Genomic DNA, 10,694 nt, shown 5'->3' on the forward strand with positions numbered 1-10,694 from the left:
GACGCTTGGCAGCCTCTTGGGCTCCCTGGCCCTGCAGTGCCTCCCGTCCCATGTCACGCTTGGCAGGAGCAAAATCACAGGTTGCAGCCTCCCAGAATAGACCCGGGCCTGTTCGGGTGTGACAGCCGGTCCCTGCCCGCCCTGCAGTACAGCTGGGACTTAGTGGGGTGGGGGGGGAGTTCTGCCCTCCTTAATCAGCCCCCACCACCCCCTCGGGAGTATTGCCCTTGGCCATCTCACTAGGGAGCATCAGCTCTGTCCCCAGGAGAAAGGCTGCTCCCCTGGTGCCCGTCTGCCCCGCTGTAGTGTTGGGGGCAGGGGCAGGAAGCTCTGGCCATGGGGGAAAGGACAGGGGGCAGCTGGGGATCCTGGGACCTGACTGAGCTGCCTGGCTCAGGCCCCGTTAAAGCGACGTAGCCCAGAAGGGCTCAGACAGGAAGTGGTGCTGGGGAGGCCAGGGAGGTTCTGGGAACAGGCTACGGTGGCCGGCTCACTGCTACTTCCTCCCCGCCTCCTCTCTTGCAGGCTGGCTGGTGGCCTCCCCCCCTACGCACCCAACTACTCCTCTTGGTTAGACTGCTGGAGCCAGCTGCTCAAGGAGGTGGTCAAAAAAGCAAACAGGATGTTAGGAATCATTAAAAAGAGAATAAGACGGAGAATATATTATTGCCCTTATATAAATCGATGGTACGTCCACATCTTGAATACTGCGTACAGATGTGGTCTCCCCATCTCAAAAAAGATATACAGGCACTAGAAAAGGGTTTAAAAGAGAACTGGATAAGTTCATGGAGTTTAAGTCCATTAATGGCTATTGGCCAGGATGGGTAAGGAATGGTGTGCCTAGACTCTGTTTGTCAGAGGGTGGAGATGGATGGCAGGAGAGAGATCACTTGATCATTACCTGTTAGGTTCACTCCCTCTGGGGCACCTGGCATTGGCCACTGTCGGTAGACAGGATACTGGGCTAGATGGACCTTTGGTCTGACCCAGTATGGCCATTCTTATGTTCTTATGAGTAACATGCCAGCCTCGCCCCAGCCCCATAGCGCAGCGACGCCGTGTGTGGGGCAGTCGTGCCTGGCACTCATCTCAGGGTGGGGGTTATAAAAGGGCTGGGAAGCGCTGGCCCTGTGTGTGGATAGGAGGCTGGTGGTGCGGAAGGGCTAGGCAGACTGGGGCCTGGGTGACAGGCAGAGGGAAGCTGCCCAGGGCAGGGTAGGGCACCCTGAAAGCCGTCTCCTCTCCTCTCCGTGCAGGGGAACATGAGCCGAGGCAAGAGCCTGTTTTTCTGGAAGGTGCCTGCGGGGAAGCTGTACGTGTGGGAGGAGAAGCGGTTCCGCTGAGGCCGGAGCTGGGCCAGAGGCTGGGCCAGATGCACTGAATGATGGGAGAGTGGTGATTTCTCTACAGTTTTTAAAATAATGATTCAATCTTGGGAAATGGAGACTGTGTGCAAGTCTGAGAGTCAAAGTTATGGGGCAACGCAGGCCGGCCGGCTGGGGGTGGGGGCACTGCTCTGGGGGGATAGCTCCCTGGCCGGCGGGGGAGGGGCGCTGTGCCCTGGTGGGGCTGCACCCTGGCTGGGGGCAGGGCTGGCTCTACCCCGGGTCTGCCTGCAGATGTGCCCCCCCTTCTCTGCTGTCGGTTCTGGCTGTGAAGGAGACACCCCACACTGGCCTGGTGCCCCCGGCTGGGACCCACAGCGCTGCTCCCGGTCATGGCTCCCCAGGATCAGTGCCAGGCCCCAGCTTTTAAACCACTCCTTGGAGGAACCCTGTGACGTGCCAGCCCCCCAAGGGGTCTCTCTTCCTCCAGGGCCGAGCACACGGCTCCAGCCCCCCTGCTTCACCACGTCCCACTGAGCCAGACCCCTGGAGAGACCTGGCTGCTCTTTGGGGACCAGTGTCCCCAGCCAGTGTTTGCAGTGACATCCTAAAGCCTTTTCCACACAGCACTCGGTTTATTGGTCCCCGGGAACCCGGCCTGGGAGGTCCCTGGGGCAGCAGAGAGAAGTGAAGGTGAAGACACAGGCCAGGGCCCCACCCAGCCAAGCTGCTGAAGAGCCAAAAATGGATCCTGTCTCCATCTCTTTCAGTCCTAGCTGGGAGCTCCCACAGAATGACAACTCTTCTTCTTTGTGGAGCCTCCGTTGATCTGGGTTGGTTTTGATCCTGAACACCCAGTTCCTGCCCCTCAGCCATGTGACACTCCCCCTCCTGTCCCTGCTCTGCCCCAGGAGAGGCTTTTTAACCTTTTGGCACCCACTGGGCAGACATGCAAAGTACAGAAGGAAACTGAGGCACACAGGCATCAAAACTAATACAGATAATTCTCTCTTTGTCCCACCCCCTGAGAGGAAGGGGATGCGTGTCCCTGGGGCCTGCAAGGAGCCAGAGTGCCCCACCCCCTCTCCACACAGCTACTGACCTACCAGCAAGGGGGAGGAGAACCTTCCATGTCTGCTGTGGGGGTGGGGTCCCCTCCCCCCAACCCCACAGCTCACTAGGGCTGCAGCTGGGCCCAGCTACATGGGGAGGAGCAGCCTGTGCACTGGGGCTGGCAGGGGGCAGGTCAGTCCCAAGTCGCCTGCCCAGGGCCGAGGACGTCCATTCTGGGGGGCAGGGAGAAGAGCGGATGCTCCTCCCTGTGTTCGGGCCCAGCAGGGCTCTATGATGGGGTCCTATGGCCGCTCCCCTCCCGCGTGTAGTGCACCATCATCAACACAAGCCCTGGCCTGGCTTTCCAGCTGGCTGCTGACCCTGGAGCAACCGTGCAAGGCCAGCACCTGCCCCCTATCACCACAGGGGAGGTAAGGGGTGGGCCACAGCTGGGACCTGTGGTCGGAGCCCAAAGGAGCTTGCACCAAAGCTCTGGCAAGACCAGGCGCAGCTCCTGGAAAGGGGACCCCCCACCACCACAGCCCCAGCCGAGCAACAAACTGCCTGGGGAAGGGAGTGGGAGAGCGCCCCCTGCTGAGCCCACAGCACAGGGCACGGGGGCAGCACTGTGAGTGGGGAGTGCCCCCTGCTGAGCCCTCACCCTGCTCTCTTTGGGGCCAGCACTGACTGCCGGGGAGAGCGCCCCCTACTGAGCCTCTGCCCTGCTCCAGGGGATAATGGAGCATGAGCTAGTCTCCTCTACCAGGCCCTGGCTTCCCAAGGGCTGACAGCTGAGCTCCCTGGTGGCTGGTCAATGTGTCCCCTTCTCGGGGGTGGAAGGTCCCTGGGCATGGCTGGGCTGTGTCCCTGTCTCATCCCCTCCCCGAGGGCTACGTGCTGGCAGACCGTGGCTGTCCCCCAGAGCTGTGCGCAGGGCCCTAGGCCATGTCCCCTTCTCCTCCTCTACCCTCCCCCCGTGCTATGTGCTATGTGTGTGTGGCCGTTCCCCAGAGCTGGGCGCAGGGCCCTAGGCCATGTCCCCTTCTCCTCCTCTCCTCTCCCCCCATGCTATGTGCTATTGGGCGTGTCGCCATTCCCCAGAGCTGGGCGCAGGATCCTGGGCCGAGGCCAGGGCACTGGCTGACTGGGACTGGGTGAACCCAGGCCTCACCATCAGCTGGTAGAACACCCCAGGCAGGATGTGGAAGCCGAGGCGTTGCAGGGTGTGCAGTGAAGGCTCGTTGTGGGGCAGCACTCGGGTGTATACAGGGAAGCCGCGGGCATGCAACTGTGCCGCCAGCGTCCCCACCACGGGCCTCGCGTGGTGCTGGCCGCGATGCTCCGGGAGGATGTAACCGTGCGTCAGGGCAGCCAGCAGGTCGGTGAGGCACCAGGAGATGGGGGTCCCCTCAGGGGCCAGCAGGCAGGCGTTGGGGAAGTGGCGGATCAGGAGGCACAGGTACCGCAGGCTACGGCTGTTCCCCCCAAAGTTCCAGGTGTCTCTGAGCAGCATGGCGTGGGCGGGGGACACGGGGGCCAGCCTGAGCCCCTTGTCAGGCCTGCAAGACAGGGCAGGGGGGAGAGAGACACAGGACGGGGTGGGGTGAGCACAGAGGGGGTTGACCTGGCAAGGGGAGGATGTTAGCGCGTGGGGGGCAGGGGGAATAGAACCAGCAGGAGAAGGGGTAAGTCTAGGGGAGGGGAGCGGGGAGCAACCAAACATGGGAGGTGTGAACATAGGGGGATATTGACCCAGCTTCGGGCTTGGGGTGCAGTGAGCCCGGGGCTGGGAGGGTCGAACTGGTATAAGGGAATGAGCCCGGGGAGCAGAAATTGAGCTGGTATGACATGGCATAGGAGAGGAGCAGTGTCCGGCCGCGCCATCCTCTTCCCAGTTGTGGGGCTGAGATGGGCTGGACAGAAAATTGGAGAGGATGGGGGGTTGCCGAATCTCAAACTGGGGGGCATGGAATGTATCCTGTGGGGGAGGGGTGTGCCACCCAGCTCGGAAGGCAGCGCCATCACCAGCAGCAGCCGAGACCGACGGGTGGCATGGTATGGCATTGCCATCCTTACTGCTCCGTAACGTTGGACCTTTGCACTGGGAGGGGAGGCTATGGAAAATTCTGGGGTGCCTATCGCCCCCATATCGCTGCTCCCAGTGTCCCCCATGGAGGGGAGGGAGGCTGGAGGGGGAGTGACCTGGCACAGGGAGAATGGGGGGAGGCTGAGAGAGGATAGACCTGGTGTGGGGGAGAAGGGGGAGCCCTGGTGGGACGGGATCAAGTCAGGCCCCGGCACATGCGGGGAGGGGATCGACACACTCCCGCGGCCTCAGCACAGGGGCTGTCTGACAAGGCCCAGTCCAGCCCCAGCAGAGTCATCGGTGCCAATGGGCCTTGGCTAAGCTCAGCTCCCTGAGATGAAAGCACCAGGGCTCAGTGGGCAGCGAACACCCTTCCCGGAGACCTACCCGCTGACAGGAAAGGAGGGACCAGGGGACTCTGTGCTTGGAGCCCCCTCCCCTCAGAGGGGACGGCTCTGGGGTCAAGGACCCCTGGCTGTCCATCCCAGGATACTGAAGGGTTACAGACTGCCCCTCCCCCTGCTCTCCCCATCCTGGTACCAAAGAGGTTCCTTGGCCAGGCTGCGTTGCCCCTGCCCCCTGGCGAAGCTCTAGGGCTGACTCAGCCCTGCCCCGGAGCAGGATGGGAAATCCTTGGCAGCATGTGCCCAAGGCCTGGGGCTGTGTGTGTGGCCGTGGTGATGGCCCTCACTCTGCCAGCACCGTTAGCCTGGGGAACTCATTGCCACCAGATCTAGGGCGCAATGGAGGCCTCTGGCCTGGCACCCCGGGGTCCTTCCCTTCCCCCAACCCCGCTCCCCCCTCCAGCTAGCACAGGCTGGTTGTGTACATTGCCCCATTCTCTCACACACACCCCATATCTGGGGGGCACCTACCGGTACTGGGGCATGGCAGGTGGGTCTGGGGGCATGCCCAACTGGGGGTTCCCAAGCTTGGCTCATTCAGGATCCCGGGTCTGGATGGAGAAGGGGCTTCTGGTGAGCGCCTCGGGGCTATTGGCCCGTGCGGGGGAGGGGCCCAGGCAGGCTCCTCGGGGCTATTGGCCTGGGGGGCGGGGGGGTAGGGGCCCAGGCAGGCTCCTCAGGGCTATTGGCCCATGGGATGGGGGAGCGGTCCTGCCCCGCATGTGGCAGGTGCTGGATGGAGCAGGGCTGGAGGGGCTCACCCTGTATCTGGAAGGCCTGGCCCCAGTCCACAGCATGGCTGTTCTCCAGCAGGGCCCGGCAGGCGCCCTCGTCCCGGTAGAAGGTCGTGTACAAGTTGGTGAAATAATCGCTTGGGTCTCGCGCCACCTGCAGGGGGGACACTGCCTGTGGGTGAGCGCAGCCTCTGCCCCCCGCCCCATGACCCTCAGGGATGGCATCGGGGGAGCAGGGCACACCAAGCCCCAAGTAAGAGATTGAGGAGGGGGGAAGGGGCCCTGTGAACGGAGCCAGGGGGCTTAGGGGAGAATGGGAAAGGGGCTCTGGGCAGCAGAAAGGGGAAACAGGCTGTGGGGAGGTGGGGCAGACAGAAGGGGGAGGGGTAGAGATGACACCAAGCAGGGAAAGGGGCAAGGAAGTCGGGGAGGGGCAGTGATGGCATGAGGTGGGGGAGGGGAGCAGGGCAGTGATGGCGTCGGGGGGGGAGGGGAGCGGGGCAGAGATGGGGTCAGGTGGGGGAGGGGAACGCGGCGGATGGGAGGGGCCCAGCAAAGGCCGCACTTCTCTGCGTGGCCGGGTGAGGACCGTTTTGAACGCTGGCCATGAATCCACCAGCACCTCCTGGCCAGCCGGGTTCCCGCGGTTCACATGCATCACAGCGCCGTAGACCTGCCAAGACACAGGGGTCAGAGTCCGGGGATGTCCCGGATCCCCAGGATCGGTGCTGGACCCCAGCTTTTACTCTGCCCCTTGGAGGAGCCCTCAAAGTGCCACCCCCCAGGGGCCCCACTCTTCCTGCAGGGCAGGCCACCGCCTCTGAGATGGAGCCTCTGGGCTCCAGCCCTCCTGCTCCACCCCGCGAGCTCTGCCCGGTGCCTCCCACTGAGCCAGACCCCGGGAGAGACCTGGCCGCTCTTCGGGGCTCCCACACCCCAGCCTGTGTTTGCAGTGACACCCGGCAGCATTGTCAAGCCAGGCCAGTTTATGAGTCACGGAGCGGCCTTAGGTCAGCAGAGAGAACTGAGGGTAAAGCAGTGTCCATTGCGGTCAGCCAGGGCCCAGCCAAGCTGGACTGAAAGTCCCTTTCCAGGCTGTCTCTGTCTCCGTCTGACCTCCTTGGCCAGCTCCAGGTGAGAGCCTCCATCTTTGTCCAGTACCCCCCACCTCCCAGTCCTGTGCTCTCGAGCTGGGGTCTCTGCTCAGCCTCCCGGCTGAGAGGCGGGGAAATCCAGGAGTCAGCAGCGCTTGCCTTGTCTCTCTGGGTCACTTAAACTAGTGACTGTCCCAGTGAAGTTCGAACCCCCAAATCCAATCCATAGAAGCCACAGCATCTTCCCCATCCCTGTCCTTCCAGGCACGGTCAGCATGCTCACAGCTGGCTCGACTCAAACTCACCCTTTCCAATACCCAGCTCAGAGCAGGCTCACATCCACCCTTAGGGCAGGTCTGTTCACTGACACTAGCAGGGGGCAGTGGGGAGTTTTCATGCAGCCTCAGCACATTTTGCCACCCCAAAACCTTTGGGTTTGAAACTGGGATGGGATCCAGCCACTGCACCCTCCCATCTGCCAGGGAGTGAAGAGTGTCATGACCCCCCCCTTCCTCCATGTGTCGGCCATCTTGGCTGCTCCCTGGGGTGTCCTGACCCCTTGAGCATTTGGGGGATCGGTGTAGGTGTGTCCCCCTGAGAGGCTGGTCTTAGCCCAGCCATGTCTCTGGGGTTCTGGTGTCCCAGGGTCTGGTGATGCAGGGGGCTCCCCTACACTGGTTGTGTCCCAACCCCAGGGCTGTGTGTATGCCAGGAATCCATTTCCCCTCCTGGGGTTAACCTGTTGCCCTCACCCCAGGCCAGGACCCCCCTGCTGGCGATTCCGGGTCTTAACCTTGGCCATGCCCTGCCCGTGTCTGCCCATACTCAGCTGGGGGCTCAGCTCCCACCAGGTTCCGCTCTGACTCTGTTTCCCCAGGGAGAGCAGGCTGTGAGCTGGCTCCCTTGGCCACAGCCTCAGGGAAGTTCTGCCGGAGCCCGTGTGACTCACATGTCCCGTGTGGAGATTGGGGGGGCGGTTCCCCTGCCCCACTCAAATACAGGGGGTCAACTTCCAGACAGACAGGTGTCCTGAGCTCAACAGCCTTTCCTTAGTGTTACAGGCAAGGGGGGGAAAACACTGCTACATGCCGGCCGAGCTATTCGCCTTTTCACTGATACCTCCAGTCTGAGCCTCTGGCTCCTGGGGTTCAAACCCTTGGCTGGGGCAGGATCAGGGACTGGATTTTGTCTTAAGGTGATACAGAAAATCTCAGCAGGAGGTCAAAGCCGATGTCCAGGAGAACCATGACTACCAGCCCCCCCCCACCCTGAGTCCTCTGTCTGCACTGGGATCCGAGCTGTCGGGAGGGCTTCTCCCAGTCGGCAGGTGGCTTCCATTTAGGTCCCACCCTGGGTCTTTTGCACACCCCAAAACCTTTTCATATAAGCCTCAGGTGTCAGGTCAAACATAAGCAGTGGAGCCTTTTTGAACAGTTCCCAGTCCCCAGTATTAACGCCGTCCATCTGGCTGTACGTCTCTATGGCTTTGGGGGCCCGAGCATGGGGGTGAGACAGCAGAGCCGGTGCGAAGGGTAAACCAGGATCAAATCACAACCCTTCTCAAAGGCATTGAGGTTGGTGTCTACAGCCCCTCCTCCTCCTTAAACGGACAATTTAGTATCCAGCTCCCTGCGGAATTCAGCATCCCTGGGGCCTTTGCCCACTTACCCTTTGCTGCATTTCTTCACATTTTTGCTGCTTCTCACAGCCAGCTGGTTCCCTCTCACGGTTTGCTTCCCGCACTGGGTAGCCAGGGGAAACTGAGGCACACATAGGATTCATACAAATATATAAAAGGCCCATTTTGTCAATGGTTTAGCTGGGTGTGGTCAGAGCCACCCATGGTGAGGACCAGGAGGAAATTCAGAGCCAGGGGGGTGGGGGTGGTCAGAGCCATGCTTGGCTAGCACCCAGCTGTCCCACACTGTGATTGGCTGCCATGGAGCCGCCCACATGTTCATTGGCTTACGCAAACCCTGACCATACTGAGATTGGCTGGCACAGAGCCCGCTTGTGCTCTGATTGGATGGGCAGGTCCTGGCGGTTACGCTGGGTGAGCAGTAGGCATTGGTGCTGGATTTGGACTTTGGGAGGCAGGGGGGTGAGTGAGGAGAAGGGCCAGGGGAGGGCTCCTCCACCGCTACCTCTAACCTAGGGGAAGGGCCTGCCACCCCCCTCCCACCACTACCTCTAACCTGGGGAAGGGGCCTGCCCTCCTGCTGCTACCCCTAACCCAGGGCAGGGGGCCTGTGTGATGAAGTAGAAGCTTTCTGTAGTATCTTTCTGATTCAAATGTGTGTCTCAGTTTCCCTCTGCGTCCTGTACTGCTCTGCGCAGCGTGTGAAGGGAAGGGACGGGTTGTGACTCATGTAACAGCCCGGCTGGAGACCAGCCTCATTAACCAAGGGAATAAAGTCTCCACACACGCAAGGAGGATCTGGAGAGACCATGGAAACCCCAATGGCTGGGGTGGATGTTCACACCGAGCGAGTGAGATTCCCCCTCACGGCTCTGCAGCAGAGAGGCCCCCAGCTGAAGAACAGCGGCCGCGAGGGGTCAGGATACGGGGCTAAGAGCCGGCTTTTGGGGGGTCTCAGCATCTTTCACCTTGGCCTAAGAACAAAGGGACAGAGACAGAGCGAGCCATGGGGCCCATGACGTCTTGGCTGGCTCATTGCCCAGGCTTGGCCAGGCTGGGCTGTGGCTTAACCTTTGATTCCCTGTGCTAACCTGAGGAGTCTAGCCAGGTGACTAATGAACCGCTACTGTGTTTTGCAAAGGCTGCCGGGGTCTCTGCCAACACACACCGCAGGGGCCCGGTCCAAGCCTCACGCAGGCGTCTGGTTCGGCTGCATTCGCTGCAGGGAGCCACGGAGAGAGATGGGAGGGCTGGTGTCAAAGGCCCAGTGGTGGAGGTCACGGGCCTGCCCCTGTGGAGCTGTGTGGAGCCTCGGGCCCTGGCTCACTACCGGGGTCGCTCCTAGGGGACTGGTGACAAGCTGGGGTACGGCACATCCCCTGTGGATCTATGAGAGCCTGTCCGGCCCCTGAACTGCTGCCCCCTGACCTGGAGAAAGGGTCTGCCCCCCAAACTGCTACCCCCTGACCAGGTGGAAGGGCCAGCCCTGCATGTACCCCAACCCAGGGGATTGCACCCCAGTCCAATATGTGCCCCATCACCCAGGTGTCTATGAGGGACTTTGCCCTGCTCTCTGCCCAAGGGTGGGAGGGTTCGGCCCTGCGGGGGCAGGCGAGTCCTGGTCACCGGCAGCGTGTCAGGCAGGCCCCGCTGTAGCATCCCCTCCAGCAGCTGCAGCTTGGAGGAACAGCTCAGGATCAGCATCGCTGGCCGGGATGGGCCTTCACAGCTTCCAGCGGGACAGTGCGAGGGACACCTGCGGGGACAGGAGACCCATCAGTTCCCTGTGACTGTCTCCCAAGCCCAGAGACAAGCTGCCAGCTCCCAACCCTGCCAAAATAGCAAACACTATGTGTAGAGCCCACAATAGCTCACCAGTCTGTGCGCAGCCCCCCGTGTGTTCACCAGAGACCCTACAATAACTCACCAGTCTTCTGTGCATGACCCCCGTGTTCACCAGAGACCCTACAATAACTCACCAGTCTGTGTGCCGCCCCCGCGCTCATCAGAGACCCTACAATAATTCACCAGTCTTCTGTGCATGACCCCTGTGTTCACCCTAGACCCTACAATAACTCACCAGTCTGTGCCCAGCCCCTGTGCTCCCCAGAGACCCTACAATAACTCACCAGTCTGTGCATGGCCCCCGTGCTCACCAGAGACCCTACAATAACTCATCAGTCTGTGCATGGCCCCCGTGCTCACCAGAGACCCTACAATAACTCATCAGTCTGTGCATGGCCCCCGTACACACCAGAGACCCTACAATAACTCACCAGTCTGTGTGCAGCCCCTGTGCTCACCAGAGACCCTACAATAACACACCAGTCTGTGCATGGCCCCCGTGCTCACCAGA

General features: G+C 61.4%; 1 pseudogene; it reads right to left on the reverse strand.

The window, feature by feature from the left end:
- Positions 1-3,360: 3,360 nt before the first annotated feature.
- LOC135876977 (glycine N-acyltransferase-like protein 3) lies at positions 3,361-10,042 on the reverse strand (annotated as a pseudogene).
- Positions 10,043-10,694: the final 652 nt, after the last annotated feature.

The sequence above is a fragment of the Emys orbicularis genome, chromosome 4, assembly GCF_028017835.1.
Source record: "Emys orbicularis isolate rEmyOrb1 chromosome 4, rEmyOrb1.hap1, whole genome shotgun sequence".
In the NCBI taxonomy this organism is placed as follows: domain Eukaryota; kingdom Metazoa; phylum Chordata; order Testudines; family Emydidae; genus Emys; species Emys orbicularis.